General features: G+C 42.1%; 1 long non-coding RNA gene across 1 annotated transcript; it reads right to left on the bottom strand.

Annotated features, from left to right (window-relative positions):
- Positions 1–13,573: 13,573 nt before the first annotated feature.
- LOC139075064 (uncharacterized) lies at positions 13,574–17,974 on the bottom strand. Its single transcript, XR_011525097.1, has 3 exons — positions 17,842–17,974; positions 15,873–15,945; positions 13,574–13,806 (listed from the first exon to the last, which is right to left on the bottom strand). It is a non-coding gene; the product is annotated as an uncharacterized lncRNA (long non-coding RNA).
- Positions 17,975–18,884: the final 910 nt, after the last annotated feature.

Genomic DNA, 18,884 nt, shown 5'->3' with positions numbered 1-18,884 from the left:
ACCAGAATTGTTTACCTTCCCTTTGTGGATCTGAGCTGGTGGATGTCCTCGAGGTCAGACCCAAGCTGTCACACCTTTCCCACTGTCCTTCTTACCTTTCCCGCCTATACCATGAAAGGAGGCACAATGAGGATCAGACCCCCATTAAAGCCCTGTCCTATGCTAGGGATCCGTCTATGCCCCTCTCAGGTTCTAATATTCAAATGACATTGACACAGTTGTTGCTTCGGAATCACCACACAATTTCTCATCATTACAGGGGCAGCCCAAATATCGGCAGCTGAAATCAAAAATAATGTTATTAGGGGCAACAAGAAGACGTGGGCCTGAAATTACCTAACGGTAAAATCAGCCTGCAGTAAACAATCCTGGTTAATTGTCCAGAAAAGAGAAGCTTCCATCTCCACACCCACTTCTCCCATCCCTTTTGAAATCCGTTTCAGAAAGTTGGAGACATAAATATAGTCGGGAACTCAAGTAAGTGGCAAGTCAGTCAAAATATTTAAAGGGAAGGAATCTCTGATTCATGTGCCTCTGGTTGCAGTTTGTCATTGCTCTTTTCATGCTTAATGGGCTTCCCCGGGCAAGACTGGGAAACCGAGAAGACTGGGAAACTGAGAAGCACCCGGGGCCACAGCCCATTTGGGTTCTCCCTCATGTCACGTGACTATGCTGTACCAGCATCCAACCTCATCGACGGAGCAACAGAGACAGAGTGAGAAGTGTGAGCATGTTGGCGGGGATATTTGGAGTGTTGGATTTTTAAAGTCAGGGAACAGGGCAGTCAGACTAGAGAGTGGTTTAGAACTCAGATGGTGAAGGAGGACAGACCTGGTTTCAATCCCACCCCTTCCTGTGTGGCCTTAGACAAGGACTAACCCCCCACCCTTAGACAAGGCCTGGGCTCCCCACCAATGAAATCTCATGGGGCTATTCAGAGAATTAAATTAGAGCGTGGACGTAAACCATAGATCACAGGGCGGGGCACATTATAAGTGCTCTGTAATTTATTCATTTAACACGTGTTCGGCCAACCAATAAGCAGTGACTTGATATTTTGAATGGAAATCTCAGGCGCAGAGGAGGCAGGGGTTTGCCCAAGGTTGATATTCAGTTATTAGAACTCAGGAATCCCAGTTTCCAGGCCAGTGCTGTTTCCCTGACTGGGGCAGTACAATCTCAATCATTCCTCCAGCTCTTGGGCTGGCCTAGTCGTGGGCAATCAAGCCTGCCCTATTTCAGAGGCATTAACCAACAGAGTGTGATTTTGAGGACACCATGAGACCCCAAGTGCCCTGGGAGCCTTCCCTAATGGATTCTCCTCTCCTCTCTCCCGACCTGAGGTTCCCCATTCTCTCTGGGTTAGGCAACAGAGCAGAAAGGGACCAACAATTCCTGAATTCCATTGTGTGTCAAATACGATTCTTGGCATATTAAATATATCTTCTCATTTATTCCTCATAATACCTTTATGAGGTAAATATTTTTGCCCCCAATCTGCAAATGAAAAAACTGGGGCACAGAGATGTTAAGTGACTGTCATGGGTTAAATCATGTCATCCCTCCCAGAACTCTTCTGTGGAACTCCTAACCCCCAGTACCCCAGAATGTGACCTTATTTGGAAAGAGAGTCATTGTGGATGTAATTAGGTAAGTAAGATGAGGTCATTAGGGTGAGCCCTAATCCACTGTGACTGGTATCCTTATAAAAAGGGGAAACTTGGACATAGAGGCATGCCCAGAGGGAGAACGTCATGTGAAAACGAAGGCAGAGACTGGGGTAAAGCCAAGGAATGGCAAAGACTGCCAGCACACCACCAGAAGCTAGGGGAGAGGCCTGGAACAGATCCTTCTTCACCAGCCTCAGAAGGAGCCAACCCTGCCGACAGCTCGATCTCAGACTTCTAGCTTCCAGAATTGCGATGTAATAAAGTTGTGTTGTTTAAGCCACCCGTTTGTGATACTTCGTTACAGTAGCCCCAGTAAATTAATATAGTGACTGTGGACCCTCAATGGCCACTAGCTTGTTCAAGCAGAAACCTGGGAGTCATTACAGCTTCCTCACTCTCCCTTACCCTCCAATCCAATCCATCACCAAATCCTGTTGATACTTTTCCTACTTAATGTTTCTAATTCATCACCTCTTTCCGTCTCCGTTGCCATTGCTATCATCCAAACCACCGTCATCTCTCAGCTGGATCACCACAATCATTTTACATCAGGTTTCCCTGACTCTCGCCCTATCCTAACATAAATTCACTTTACTCACAACTGCCAGGGTAATCTTCATCAACCAGATCTCATCACTCTCCTGCTTAAAAACCTTGCAATCGCTCCCCAGTCCTCTTGGGATAAAACCTAAACTTTTTCCCCGGACCAGCAACCCTAGTCCCTGCCCCAATCCTACTACATCTCATCTTTCATCTCTGTGTTTCATCCACATTGGCTTACTTTTAGTTATTCAATTTCATCACGCTCTTGACTATCTCATGGTCTTCACTCATGCTGGTCCTTACTCTTGGAATGCTTTCACACCCACCTACCACCCACATTTTCCCTCCTGCTGACTTCCATGCAGCCTTCAGCTCTCAACCTAAGTGACTCCTCAAGAAGACTTCCCTGAGCTCCATCTCCTTCTAATCATTTCCACCTTATCATTCTCTGACTGGGCACCATGTTCTTTTTCTTCAAAGATCTTCCTACAATCTGTATCTGCGTATTATTTAATGCATACACTACTCAAGAAGACTTTATAAGAATAGAGAGCTTGCATTTTGTTCACCATCATACCCCCAGTGCTTAGTACACAATGCCTGGAATATTGTTGGCGTTCAATAAATATTTGTTGAATGAATCAATGAAAGTCGGCCTTGGCATTTAAGCTGGGTTCTGTGTGACTCTGAGGCTATTCCACCATAGCATGTAGGCAACTGCCTCTTGATGGTTATCAAATGGTTAAAAATTAACCCATTATGTAACTTCTGCTTCTGACTATGATGGAGTAGCTTGATTTAGACCAACCCTCCCATTATATTTAGTTAAAAATAACTATAAATGCTGGATTAAAGACCAAAAAACAGTCTGTTTGACAGCATCAGAGAACAATCAAGGACGCCAGGACTTGAGGGCACAAGGTGCCAGAGGAAAGGGACCCCAAGAGAAGTGAGCCTGACATTTTGCTCCACCTTCTACCTCACGGAATTTGGTGCGTCCTAGGCTGAGTTGGCGCGAGGGGCCAAGAAACCAAGCAGAAGGCAGCTGGTCAGAAACTAAAAAACTAACTCTCACACAGCTGGATGACATCAGCTAGAACCTCCAAAATTTCTCCTACAGTCAGTCCAACATCTTTTCTTTGCACCCTACAAGAAGTCTGTTGTCTTCAAAGACCTAAGGTGAATTCCACGTAAAGCTGAATCCCCTTGGACAGGCCCAGGAAGATCCCGGGGCAGAGCACAGGGTGAGGAGAAGAATCCTGGGTAACCGGACAAAGCTGATAATTTGAAGTTGCCAACTCAGAGCTCAGCTCTGTGGAATTTCACTCGGAAAATGGAAAGCGGCCTACTGTGCAGTCGGCACGCAGACGTGTGGAGACCCTCTGCAAAGAGCACACAATGCAAATATCAGCCAAGGAATGACTTCCCTTTCGATGAGCAATGAAATTGGCTTCAAGTTATTAGAATAAGGGAATATTACAGCTGGAAAGGCCCCTACGATTTGTCTAAGCCAAATTTTTGAAACTTTTGCTTTCACTGACTGAGGCCCTGAGATGGGAAATGATCCCGCTGTGTCCACAGAAAAAAATTGAGTTTTTTCTTGAACACAGGCGTCTGGGCTCCCCGCGTTGCAGGACTCCCTCCCGGCTTCACTGCCTCACTGAAGCTCCGAGCTCAGAGGACTCTAGCAGCAGCCTATCAACACTGCAAACAGCTTCAACAAGACTATAAATGTCACGTCAGACTTCAGATGATAAATGCGATTTCTCCTCCGCAAAGAGAACCCTAATGGGGGAATACAATGGGATTCCCATGCAATTACGTTCTTCATCTCCCCAAGGACACCACAGCAATTTCCCATTTGTAGTGTTGTCCTAGTCAATACAAAGGAAGTCATAATTCACTGCTATTATTTAAAATAGTCGAGATGTCCTGGCTTTTATAAAGCCAGGTTGGGCAGGATGTTTTCTATCAAGTAGCAGCTGGGTCTTTCAAAACACAAAGCTGGCGCTTCCATCTGTGTTGTTACCTTGAAAATAGCAATGGAGCCTCAGGGTCTGGGAAAAGGGCAGCCAAGGAGGTGGTAGGAGGTCCAGGGTCTAGCCCTTGCCTTGGCACTTTCTGATCTAGCTGCTTTGAGCAAATCTCTTAAGTTTGAAATAATGTGAACTACTTTGTTGAGCTCTGTGCTAAGAGCCAACAAAGTTCCTCTCCTGCTGCCTTCACAGCAATCTCTGAGGTAGAAACTGAGGCAATGGAGGACGTTTGACTTGCTTAAGGCCATAGAACTTGTATGCCAGCTGGGATTCAAACTCAATCCCAGGGCAGTTGGTTCTAGAGCTAGAATTCTTTTAGTTTTGTTGTGCTTTGTTTGTTTTTATCAATGTCTTGTTGCCTTGGCAACGCTTCCTCATCTGCATGTAACCCCAGTGTCAGCTGAAGCTGCCCATCCCTCAGACATCTAAATAAACTTGACCCAAATGTCTCCCTATCTACGGCCTGCAGCAGACCATAATTTCTCCACATCCTCAAGGGCATGCCTTCTCATGGGCGTCTTTGACTTTGGGTCTTCAAGTACTGTCCCTGTCTGTTCCCAGAGGAGAAACTCAGATCCTATGAGTCCAAAAAAGAAAAACAGGAAAGTGCAACTAGGAATCCATGGGTTTAATGACTTTAAAAACAATTTAAGGGGCCAGCCTGGTGGACTAGTGGTTGAGGTCACACCTTCTGCTTCGACGGCATGGGGTTCACAGGTTCAGATGCTGGGCATGGACCTACACACCACTCATCAAGCTATGCTGTGGCAGCATCCCATATGCAAAATAGAGGAAGATTGGCACAGATGTTAGCTCAGGGCTAATCTTCCTCACACACACAAAATAATTTGAGAGGTCATGGGAAAAGTCACAGCACATAGTTCAGCCTCTCCTTCACTCCACCCCATCTGGCCAACTCTCTCAACTCCTCTCTCCTTCCTCCAGGACCCAGGAATGTCTTGAGTGCAATAGTTCTAGACCTTTCTCAAAAGCCTTGAGGTTGGCCAACATTCATGGACTGCAAGGACTCACCTAGCCGAGTGGGCGTATCCAACCAAGCATTGTCTCAATAAAACCAGAGTTTTCTCTAAACGAGAGTTTCAGGCATCTGCTGAGAACCCAGATCTTTTTCTAAACCTTACATGCAAGAGGAAGGGGTTAAGAGAGATCAAAGCTGCCCAAACTCCAAACTGGGTTCTCTGAACCCCTAGGACCATGAACTCTTTTCAGTATTTCCAAAAGCCAGATGAATACTGCACATTTATCTGAATGAAGATACATACAGCGTCAGGTGTCTTTGCTGAGGGCTAGAATTATATCAGCTCTGTGTGGTATCATGGTTTTCTCATCTCATCAAAAACTCTGGTAGACAACTATTTGTTTCTGGTTTAATTAAAAGAGCTCACATAAATCCTTTATTACTTAACATTTTTGTTCATTCACTCATTTAATAAACATTTATTGATCAATTACTCTATGCCAGGCTCAGGTATTCAGTGGTAATCAAGATGAATTCCCTGCCTTCAAGGTGGTGACAGACGGTAAACAAATAAATTTGCATAATAGTGTTAGATAGTGACTTGGGGACTTAGATTTCGGGATATATGCCTGAGTAAGTCCCCCATTGAAATCCAGCCTGAACCTTTTTTTACAAGTCTCTCTGCAATGGTTTTAACTCAGAACACTCTCCACCCAGAATGTAAGCCCCCAGTCTTCATTAGATTGTAAACATGAAAATGCTTCTTTGGGGGATATGTGATGTTATTTCAGCAAATGCTACAGGCTGCACAGTTATACCGTGACTTCAGTATCTGATTTGCATACAATACAGCTTGGATCTTAATTTAGACCTGGGTGCCAAAGCCTTTCCACAGAAAGGGAAGAGGGCAGAGGAAGACAGCTGAGAAAGAGCAACGTTCCTTGCTGTTCCTGCTCCTGCTTTCATCTCCACGGAAGCACAATTAACCAGGCGGCCCCTTCCCATTGCTTTCATCACCCTCACTCAGAAATGAGCTTTCTCTGGGCACAATCAAGTGCTTTCAAAGCTTAAAAGTCATGGCTTTTGAGTGAATATAGCTTGTCTATTTCCTTTTCATTCAGAACATGAGGGAAAGACAAGATTGCTCGTTGACAAGTGGATTAGAAGTGGGGGGTGGAAGGGAAGACTACAGACCAAAGAGAATCTATATTCCAAGAGAGTGTAAGTAACTCTTCAGTGGGGATGTTTAAATATACAGGATTCTGAGCAGTCTGTTAAGATTTCATAGACCCATAGAAGAGAGTTGGAGAGAATCTTAAGAGACCTACAGGTCCAATTCTGTGCTTGCCATAAGGGGAAACTGAGTCTCAAAAAGGAAAGCAGTCTTTTGAAGGCCACACAGTCGGTTGTTGGCAGAGGAAGGGCTAGAACCCTGACTGGTGCCCTTGCCGTCACCCCACACTGTCTCCATGTTCCCTTTCTTCATTTATCCTCCTTCATGTTGTTTTTATAAATTTGTGGCGGCACGTAGAATCACCCCTTTTGTACTAACCCAAATGTTCTCTAGTTTTCAGCGTGGAGATGTGCTTCAAGAAGTTAGCCTGGTTATTCAGGGAATAATTTCTGCTCCGTTCTCTGAAATCACCAATTTGTAATCTGAGTCACGCATTTGTTTGTGTTGTAACTTGCAAGTGACAATCTAGAATTTAAATTGTCTTAAGCAAAACTAAAAAGGGACAATTTGTTAGCTGCAAAACTGAAAAATCTGGGGGTAAATCTGACTTCAGGCATGACTGGATCCTGAGGCTCAAATGATAGCATTGAGACTCAGCGTGATTTTCTCCACATCTCTCTTCCTCTGAGTGGGCTCCTTTCTCAAGCTCTCCATCCCGGGATGGCATGATGGCTGCCAGCAGCTCCACGCTGAATCTTGTTCTCTTAACAGCAATAGCTGGGAGCTGATTCTCTTTCCCAGCAGTTCCACAGAATTCCCATGGAGGAATCTCACTGGGTCTCACTGGGTATGTGCCCGTTGCAGTCCTGCTGTGCTCACCTCCTCCTGGACCCTAGAGATAACTGTCATCATGAGATGGTTGTGGCACCAGCATAGGGCCATTTTGTTGTTATTACATGACTGTGGACAATGCAGCACGCTGGTGTTAATGGCGAACTAAGAAATTGACGAGACTTGCTAAAGTCAGTTTTTGCAACCATGATGCTACAGTTTTATAGTATAATGCTTCACTGGAACCTTTCTGAGATCTGTCAGGACCTCATGCCTAATGGGCCCATTTCATCACCACCAACCCAAGAGCATCTTCCATGGGGAACTGGAGCACATCAAGAAGCTGAAGTCTCTGAAGATCCCACAGCCTCTTGTTTCCTGGTATATTCTACTGATAACATATCCTTTGTGCTTGTCAGAGTAATCTGCAACTTCTGTAAGAATTCAGTTCAGACAGCACATTTTTGACAAGCTTCTGATGACTTTCTGCACATCTCTGAACCAATCTCTGTAGCCACAGTAATGTTATGCTATAATTGGTCAGGCCTGAGTCAAATGACCGCCTGAGCAGCTCCACATGGCCACGTGGCAGAAATAACTATTGTGCTGGATTCTTCAACAGTATATTTTTCCTGGAGACAGCTGAACAGCTCCTAAGAGCCTGGAGTGTGCAGTGGCAATTCCAGGAAGGAAAATCAGGGTGTGTTACCAGAAAAATGAGAAAGGGATGTTGGGCAGAGAAGAGAGATGGAGATCCATCACAAGCAGTGCTCTCCCATTGTTTCAAATGTATAAACCTTGCTTTTCCAAATCAAGTTTAAGCTCTCTTTTTCTTTTTCTTTTCTTTCTTTTCTTTTTTTGTTTTGGTGAGGAAGATTGGACCTGAGGTAACATCCGTTGCCAATCTTCCTCTTTTTGCCTGAGGAAAACTGTTACTGAGCTAATATCTGTGCTAATCCTCCTCTACTTTGTATGTGGGATGCTGTCAGAGCATGGCTTGATAAACACCGTTTAGGTCCACACCCGAGATCTGAACCAGCGAATCTCGGGCCACCGAAGCAGAACATGTGAGCTTAACCACTCCGCTAGACAGCCGGCCCCAAGTTTAAGCTCCTTGAGAGTGAAAACGGAGCTGTCCCTAATCAATAGTCTCTACATTCTTATTGATTAGTCAAAAGCAAACATTTATTGGGCACCCACAGAGAACAGGATGCTATGATGCTTAGAAGGCTCTTAAAGATCAGACATTGCTTCAGATTTGGAACTCCAGTTTAGTGCAACAAACATATCTTAAACGTCTATGACATGCCAAGCATGGTGCTGGTGCTGTGGATACAAAGTCGAACAAAATATAATCCCTGTGTTTACAAAGCCTAATCTAGTGGGAGTGAGAACAGTGATGCCAGCATTTATTGAGCGTCTACCATGTGTCTATATTTCACACGCATTAATCTTAAGTCTTAGCACAACCCCCACAAGGTATGATGTAATACTTCAGTATGATTTTCCTGAGACCTAGAGAATGACACCTAAAATCTGATAGTCAAGTGTGGAGGCCAAATAAAGCATTAAGAATACCCAAAGTCACACTGCTAATCTGTAGTAGAGTGGAGAATTCTGGTTGCGAGGTAGTTCAGCGTTGGTTCTGATCATTTAGATGTATAGATATCAAAATATGAGGGGGAATAAACAGAGAAAAAATCCATTGCAGATGCACTTTTAGCACACTTTGTTTTCTGAAGAATTCTAAAAAGCCCTTAAGACCCTATTGTTTGTGCCATACACATACACACACACTCCTTTCACTGTACTTTCGAACATATCGCATCCTCAACCCTTTTCTATAAGAGTTACAAAGCCATTCAACCATTAGAGGAGCTCAGTGCCAGACAAATACAATGTATTATAATTTCCATTTTGCTCCTAATTATTTTTTTTTCTTTAATGGAGCATACTCTTTGTGGCCACCGAACACTACTTCTGGTTGATTATGCTCTGAGTATTTAATAAGTTTCAATAGGAAATGAGCAGAATTAGTACAGTATCTTGAATAATGAGCTATTAATGTATTTTTAATGACCAAGATGTTCCAACAAGAAACTTGTTGATTTTTGTCACTGTAACATTATTGGAAAAATGATCTGCACGTAGACTGGATGGTGTTTTACTATGTGGAGTGGGGTGATGTTTTAGTACATTCAGGGCACTCTTGGAGAAGCCAGCTCGATTTAGGGAAGTTGTCACAGAAAGAAGAAAGAGCTTCGAGCTCAGAACTGAGTATGAACTGTAACATTTTTATAGTATTCTAACCCAAATATATATTTATATATTTCCTCCCATAGAGGATCTCACTTTGTCTCTTCTGCTCTTTGCTTGTTAGTAGCTATTAACCCATTTTACAGATGGGCAAAGTGGAAAGGCTAGTCCTTCTCTTTTCTTCTCTAAATTAGAAGGATCATTTCTTTCTGGGTCTGACTTCCAGCACAATCATAGAGTTGCTATTTTTTTTCTTTTTTTTAAGTATAAGAGATTATATAACATTTCTGGGCCTTGATTTCTTCATCTGCTAAATGGAGATAATAAAGTCCATGTGTCATAGGACATTACAAGAATTAAATGAGGTAATTCATTTAAAGTACCCCTAGATCTTCCCCTCCTTTGTCCTCTAGCCTACCTGCCCCTTTTATCCCTAATTAATGTCTCCTGCCAAAGATATTACTCCTTGGGGAAGTTCTGCATTTTAGTAGCCTTTAACATCCTACTTAGGTTGTGAGCTCCCTGAGGTCAGGGACTGTATGTGTAAGACGCATTTTCCTTTTTAGTCCTCGTGTTTAGCACCATATTGAGAACAAAGCAGGTGATCAATAGATAACTATCAAAAGATTGCCTACAAGGTGACTTCCAGCACTTCTATGCTATGACCACTTCCAACAGACTTCTCAAGGAGATACAGAAGTTAAATTTATACCTAGAATCACCTGTGCCTTTTGTAGAATCAGGGCCCTAGAATCCCAGGCTTCAAGTGGAGAAGCATGAACGTGGCTCACCCAATGATCATTCACTAGGACATCAACACTTTTCAATTCCGTGATAGTAATGAATTTAATTGTAAGGAATCTATGGTTAGACACCATCTTTCCAGCAACAAGTAGCTGCAATTGCTTCTTCAGGATAAATGTGAAGGGTAATGTTAAGTAAAGTTGACCCAAGAAGAGAAGAAAGGAAGAAGCCAAGTATCTAGCATATTTGTATGTAACGTTTTATTTTAAATGATTATTTTTGGTAACTAAGTAGACTGGGATATTTAAGGTAGGGAAGAGTAAGGAAAGTAAAGTGTATTTGCCATCTAATAGAACATTGATGATGATGATGATGATGACAGTTACCATTTGTTGAGCAATTACTACATTCAGGTACTATGCCCATCAGTTTTCATCTATCGTTTCATTTCATCTTCACAACACTAAAAGGCAAGTGCTATTGTTCCCATTTTACTGATGAAAGAGAAGTTAAATCCTTTGACAAAGTCAATAGTTAACAACTGGTAGAGGTAGAATTTGAACCCAGTTCTGATGACTTAAAAATAGCATATTTTTCCAATTTTCTAGCTCAATCCTCAGCTTCTCCCTTCTTCTAATGCCAACAATACATAGTAATTTAACTAGAAAAAGATTACTATGACTATATGTTGAGGGAATAAGAAAAATCCTATGCTGCATGGACAGATTTATTTAGCAATGTAATAATAATAATTGCCAGGGCCTTATCCAGGGTTAACGATGGGTCAGAAATTTTATACAGAGACATTGCAGGTATCATCTCTCATCTACAACTCTGCAAAGAAGGTACAGTAGCCCTATCTTACAGACGAGGAAACTAAAGTTCGTGCTACAAAATAGCCTCTCCTGGCTCCCAGAGGTGGTGAACGGCAAAGGACAAACCTTGAAGACAGGGCATTTTTTTCCTTTGACCTCCACTGAGGCAGCATCATACCAGGAAAACCCTTTGTTATATAGAAAGAGTGGTTGAGGACAAGCTGTGGAAAAGACGTCATAATTCAGCTTGCTTTCCAAGTTCTGAGACAAAGGAGGGTTTGGAGGAGTTCTTTTGTTTTTTTTAAGAAACTATTCAAAAGCATCTCTCAAAATGTTTGGACCTTGAGTAAGGAACGCCAAAACATGCTTGTTCCCTTGAGAATGTTCTTTGCTGTCTATTAAAATCTCTATGTAATTTCAGGAGAAATTTAATCCATATGTTTCTGATCCGCTTCCTCAAACTTATTACCATGTTTTGTAGGGCCTGCTTGAAGTCTACAACTTTTGGAGTTTCTCTGAACTACTTGTCTTTCAAGGAGGAAGTTATGTTTCCCACCAGAGCAGAGGACTTGGCTCTCAGAGGAAAGGGGATGCATTCCAAGCCCCAAGGTATGTGTGATTTCCAAACCTGCCTGGTGTCTGCTTCTCTCCCCATCTCCCGGAAGCCTCGGTCAGTGACACTTCACACCCTGCCCTGAATCAGGCTGTTTCATTTCCCATTTCCTCCAATTCTCTGTTCAAAATTCAGTATAGTGTTTGAATCTAATTTTTCTCTCCCTGAATTATTTTTAACATCATTGAAATTTATTGTATGGACAACAGAAATGCTTTTTAAAGAGACAAAGAATAGAGACTACATTCCATAAAAAAATTATTTTCTTCGAGTTTTTTTCCAACTCTTTTCTACGTATAGTCATAAATTTGCACACAGCTGCAATCAAAGTGGAGATATGATTTTATATCATGAAAATTTTACTTAAACATAAATGTGTTGCTTGCTTGCTCTTGGTCTTAATTATTTTTAATGCCTGCACAATATGCCATTAAGTTGATGTCCCATAACATAAGTTCAGAATTTTTAGTTTCTTTCAAATAGTTTGAGATATACGTACAAAAAGTTAACACATTCAGAGCTCCAGAGTTCCATGTTGGTATGCAAATTAAATTTCTAACAGTCTGACCATCCTCCAAACACCAACTATAAACTCTCAAGAACATGTTTAAAACAACTATCAGAAGACTCCAGAAAGTGAACAAAAGTAGTATGGGGGACTGGAATTGGCCACCCCAAGATATGTCTCTTTGGCATGAGGATTATTTGCGGCTGGTTATTTTTAAAAAACTGCGCACAGGAAAGAAACTCTGAAAAGTAGAATTTACTTACCCTTTGTTAAGAGACAGTTACCTTTGTAAAGGAAATCTCCATCTATAACAGTGTCTCCCTCTCTGTACCAGGAAGAAGGGAGGATGAGCTTATCTCTAGAAACTCTTAATCAATCAGGCAAGGACTTACATCTGCATAATAATCTTACTCTTGTTTACTGTGTTTGTCTGGTAATCTCCCATAACTGACTCCCCCACCCCCAACATCCTCCTTGTCTTTAGCTGAAGATGATATTTAAGGTGGTGGCTTCAGCCATTTGGGTGAGTTGCACAGTTTGCCTGAGCCTCTCCCATGTATACATGTTATAAAGCTTTGTTTAATTTTCTCCTGTTATTCTGTCTCAAGTGATTTTAATTCGTTCTCCAGCCAGAAGCACCCAGAGCGGGTAGAGGAAATGTCTTCCTCCCCTACAGTAGGCATACTTTAGAGAAAAATCAAAACTTGGAAGAAGGGACTACTACACAGAGAGTTTCTAGTTTTTATAGCTTTAGCCTTAGGTGAGACCTAAGAAGTGGTGCCACGTGAAGCAGTTAAAACTACAAAGAAAACCCACCATCTTTCTAACCTGAAGAAACAGAGGTCAGAGACTAGTCAACCACAGTTACTAGACAGTGAGGGAAAAAACTCAGAAAAGAGAGGGCCAGAAAAGGGGTGCCCCAAATTCTATGTAAAAACCCTTTCTAAGTATCTGGCTAACCCCTACACCACACATGTGAAGCAGACACATAGCATCTTGTGGCTAAAACTGGACCAACATCTGAGCTGCCACCCATTACAGGCAATAATTGTAGTTCAAGTCTAAACAAGTTAATTGCCAACTGAAACAAAAACATCTGCACTCTTTCAGGGAGTATAACAGAATCCCGAGTCTTCACAATGTAGCATTTGTAATCCCCAGGATATAGTTCAAAATTACGCAAGAGATGAAGAACCAGGAAAATGAGAATCATTCTCTAGGGATGACCAAGCCCCAAGATGACCCAGATGTTGGAATTATCAAACAAGGAGTTTAAAGCAGCTAATATAACCACAATAAACAAGAAAAAAATACCCCTATAATGAATAAAAATCTAAGTAGATAAACGGAAAATATTTTTAAACTCAATGGCAACTCTAGAACTGAAAAATATAATATCTGAAATTTTTTTTTAAAGATTTTATTTTTTTTCCTTTTTCTCCCCAAAGACCCCTGGTACATAGTTGTATATTCTTTGTTGTGGGTCCTTCTAGTTGTGGCATGTGGGACGCTGCCTCAGCATGGTTTGATGAGCAGTGCCATGTCCGCGCCCAGGATTCAAACCAACGAAACACTGGGCCGCCTGCAGCAGAGCACACGAACTTAACCACTCGGCCACGGGGTCAGCCCCATAATATCTGAAATTTTAAAAAAATCATTGGATGAGTTTAATAGCAAATGGAGTTGACAGAAAAGCATTGGTAAACTTGAAGACAGAGCAATAGAAATTATGCAATCTAAAAGAGAGAGAAAAATAAGATTTAAAAAAATGAACATGGACTCACAGAACTGTAGGATAATATCAAAAGATCTAATATATGTGTAATTGGGTTCTCAGAAGGAAAAGATGAAAAAAATGGAGTGGAAAAAATATGAAAAGAAATAATGACTGAAAACTTTATAAGTTTGGCCAAACACCATAAATTTATAGATGCAAAATACTCAACAAAATCGAAACAGAAGGGAAAAATTGCCTAACACATTGTAGTTAATTGCTGGAAAACAAATACAACAAGAGAATCTTGAAAGCCAGAGAAAAACAGCACATTATGTGAAAGGGACCAATAACTCAAATGACCATGAACTTCTTACCAGAAATCATGGTGGTCAGAAAATAAGGGAGCAGTATCTTTCAAATGCTACAAGCAAAAAACTATCAATCCAAAATGCTATATCCAGGGACATAATTTTATATACAACCTCTTCAAAAAGGGGGCTGACATGACATTTTCAGTTAAAAGAAAATTAAGACAATTTGCAGCCAGCACACTTGTACTACAAGAAATGATAAAGGAAGTTCATCAAGCTTAAAGGAAACGATACCAGAGGAAAACTCAAATCTTCAGGAGGGAATTAAGGGCAGCAGAAATGGTAAACATCTGGATAAATAAAAAAGCTATTTCTTTAAATGCATATGACAGTTTAAGGAAAAAGAATAATATTGTCTTGCAGTGTTTATAACATGAGTACATAGACTACGTATGACAACTATAGCACAAAGGGTGGCAGAGTGTGGGGGGTAAATGGAACTATATCATTGCAAGTGTTCTATGTTTTACATGCAGAGGCACAGTATTAACTCTAATTAAACTCTGAAAAGTGAAAAATTTGTATTGCAGTTCCTTAGAGTAAACAGTAAAAATGTAATGCAAAGGGGTAGAGCTAAAAAGCCAATGGAGACGTTAAGTGGGGATTCTAAAATTAAAATAACCCAAAAGAAGACAAGAAGAATAAAAAACAGAAATCAAATATTGAAATGGTAGATCTCAATCCAACCATATCAATAATTATATTAAAAGTAATGGGCCACTAATGTAAGATGTTACTTAATAGGAGAAACTCGTTGTGCAATATGTTGGAAGTCTCTGGATTATCTTTACAATCCTTTTGTAACTCTAAAACCGTCTTAATTAAAAATGTAATGGACTAAACACTCCAACTAAATTATCAGAATGGATATAAAACCAAGATTAGACCATATGCTACCTGCAACTCACACTTTAAACATAAAGACACATATAAGTTGAAAACAGTTGGATGTCCTATGCACATCCATGGAGTAAACGCCTGTACCAGGCATATAGTAAGCATAAGAAGGCTAGAGTGGCTACATTAAATTAAAATTAGACATATTTTGAGACCAAAAAATGTGATACCAGAGATAAATAGGGGTATTTCAAGATAACAAAGGGTCAATTCACCAAAAAGACATGGTAATCATAAATATGTAAATACCTCATAAAAAGCTTCAAAAGACTTGAAACAAAAATTGACAGAATCAAAGAAATACATAGATAAATCAATAATTACAGTAGGAAATTTTAACTTCACTTTTTTACTAATTGATAGAACTAATTGGGTGCTATGATGGAGGCCCTCAAATATCAGTAGCTTAAACCAAAAGGAAGCTGTTTACATCTCTTCCTCTAGCTTGTTCCTCCACTATCGCAGAGCGGTGCCTCTATCCACATGGCTCATGATGGCTCGCCACCATATCCTCTCTCTCTCCAGTAAGACGAAGAAATGGGAGGGAGCATATCCTTTCCCTTTAAGAGCACGACCAGAAGTTTCACACATGCTTCTGCTCACATCTCATTGGTCAGAATTTAGTCACATGGGCACTCTCCTCTGCCAAAGAGGATGGAAAATATGATCTTTATTTTCTGCAGCCAAATGCCGAGTTATAAATCAGGGGTTCTATTACCTAGAAGATGAGAGGAGGATATCAGGACGTGATGGGAAGTCTCCGGCATCCTGCATTTTCATGATGTATTTACCTGTAGAAGGAAAGAGTTCTGTGAACTACCAAAATAATAAGTTGTCATGTCATGTGATCATAGATCTTAAATCCCAAGGGACTTTAGGGGATCGCCTGGTGTGGCTCCCACTTTAGGTTTGAAAGGCAGTACCACATTTCACGGGCCATCTCAAAGCCTTTGGGAGCCTGGCTTGCTTGCTCGTCCTTGCTTCCTCAGCATCTAAAACAACACCTGACATGTTAAGAGTGGCTCAAGAAAACTCGTTGAATAAGTGTATACATGTTTCTCCATTTTATTTCCTCATTGGGAATTTCTGGGTCTGTTCCATTAAAAACACATTAGAAATCATTTGGGGCCCAATTTGACAAGGAATGTTAGGAATCTTCTAAGACAACTTAAGAAAGAGCCTTTATGAAGGGGGCAGAGGTGAAAGAGAAGCACCATCAACCTTGCAGTCAGGATGGACTCAGGGGACACCCCGAGCAGCCTTGGCCCTCCTCCTTCACGACTTTCTGTGGTGCGATCTCAGGCCCTCTCAACCAAAAATGTCTCCCTCATTGGCCTGTGCAGAGGCCTGAAATTCCGCCAATAATCCTTCCTTGGGGTTAACTGAAGCCCCCTGTGAGAATATCAGTAAGCGATTTGAGAGGGCACAGTGACCCAGCACATCACTGTGAGTTAACACCTTCGTAGAAGATGATTCCATCAGACTAGTAAGCAGGGGCCTGAAAGACAGGAACAATGAGAAGCCAAAATTTTTGTTAATTGTGGGAGGAGTCCAGATCTTAGCGAGCTGCCAAAAAGAGCAGACCAGAGTGAGGGGAGAAGGTGAACAGCCCAGCCCAGCCAAGAGGTAACCTAAGGACACTGGGTACAAGGGAGATGGGGGGTGGGGACAAGTGACCCAGGCTCCCAACTACAACCCCTTAATTTCCCAGATGGTCACAGGTGCTAGAGAAATATTTGTTGAAGAGGTCAATGGGGTGTGATATTTATTTTATTTATTTATTATTAAACACTTATATCAGGCTTCCTGTGTGCCAGGCAGCATTCTAAGTGCTTAACAAACGTTAACTTGAATTTAACCAATGCAACGGCCTTGTCAAAAGTCAGAGTTTGCCAACTTCACCGTTTTCTGGCTGTGTGACCTTGGGCCAGTGACCCTTGGCCTCTGAGGCTCCTTTTTATCCCTCAGGAAAGGAGTACCATAGTGAGAGTCCCTCAGAGTCACTGTGAGGAACTATCGAGTGAAGAGCCATAAAGGCACTTTATAGACAGTGAAATGTTTTGCAAATCATAACAAATAAGTAAGCCTAGGACTAGCTTGATCTCTAGAGCGAATAGCAACAAAAACTCATCCTGGTGGTACTCATGATTGCTAACCTCCTTTCCGTACCTTGTGGGCTCTGGAATTGGATGACTTTATTCAAGTCCCCATTCCCAATCTTTTAACTGCCTGACTTAAGGCAAGCTGCTTTATCTCTTAGCAATTCCACATTCTCCTCTAAAAAAACCAGGGCTGATGATAGTATCTACTTCATAGAGTTGTTGTGAAAACTTAAAATAAGATGATAAAAATGAGGCATTTGGGGCGCTAGCCCCATGGCCGAGTGGTTAAGTTCACACACTCCGCTTTGGCAGCCCAGGGTTTCACTGGTTCGAATCCTGGGCACGGACATGGCACTGCTCATCAAGCCATGCCGAGGCAGCGTCCCACATAGCACAACCAGAAGGACCTACAACTAGGAATATACAGCTATGTACTGGGGGGCTTTGGGGAGAAGAAGAAGGAAAAAACAAAAAAGAAGATTGACAGCAGTTGTTAGCTCAGGTGCCAATCTTTAAGAAAAAAAAAATAATAATAAGGCACTTGGGACAACAACCTGGAGTAAATGCACCATAAATGGTACCTACCTCTGCTGTTTGAAGCTTCACAATGTTACGAAGTCAGCGTTATTACTGTTATTGTCCTTATTTTCTAGAGGAGAAAGTAGAGGCACAGAGAGGTTGGATCACTCACCCAACGCCGCATACCTAGGGAGTGATAAAGCTAGGATTCCTGGGCAGGTCTGTCTGACTTGGGCATTTTTGTGGTTGCCTAAGCAAATGTTCTCACTGCCCATAATGACACAGCAGAAACACCTAAGGGAATTCTTGAGCAAAACAAAAAGAATTACAAAGCTAAAAAAGAAAGAGAGCCGACTAGTACCTGACTTCTCCTTAACTGCCAAGTTGTTGCAAAAAGGAGACAGAACTCTTCAAACAGAAGTGCTGGGAATTGGAGAGGCTCCCTGAAGCCATCTGTTCCCACCTCCTGCCCAATGCAGGCATGCACAGCCTGACGGATTATCAACCAGACTCAGCCCCACTCTCTCCTGGGCCATGACCTACACCTCGCAATGAGATAGGATGGAGTTCTAGCAAAGGAGTGTGAGCAGAAGGGATGTGTCCCTCTTCCGGGCATGGCCTGTAATCCCCCTTTTCCCTTCTAACTGCTGTGTGCCATTGAGCATGTTGACCTAAAAAGCCACATACTGAAGATGACAGAGCCACAAGGTGACAGAGGCCTGAATCCTGGAACCACACCCTAGAGAAGAGCTGCCTACCCATCAGAAACAGCCAGCTGAGACTTTACACGAGCAAAACAACTTTCTGTCAGGACCGAACCACCATATAGTTTGGGTTCGGTCATCCCAGCGGCTGGCGTAACAAACCAAAGCAGCGAGGAGGAGAAGGAGGGTTTCCAGCAGCCCTGACTATTGGCCGCGCAGCCTCTGCTTAAATCCTTCCTCTGGTGGGGAATTCATTCCCTCCTGAAGTATTCATTCATTCTTCATTTGTTCAATCAACACCTGTTTCTTGAGCTCCTACTATGTGCCAGGCCCCGTGCTGGGCCCTGGTGAAGTAAGGATGAATGAGGCGATAAGAGTTCTGCCCTCGTGAAGCTTATCACCCAG

Source organism: Equus przewalskii, chromosome 13 (genome assembly GCF_037783145.1).
Source record: "Equus przewalskii isolate Varuska chromosome 13, EquPr2, whole genome shotgun sequence".
Taxonomy (NCBI): domain Eukaryota; kingdom Metazoa; phylum Chordata; class Mammalia; order Perissodactyla; family Equidae; genus Equus; species Equus przewalskii.
This window is presented reverse-complemented; position numbering and strand designations above follow the sequence as displayed.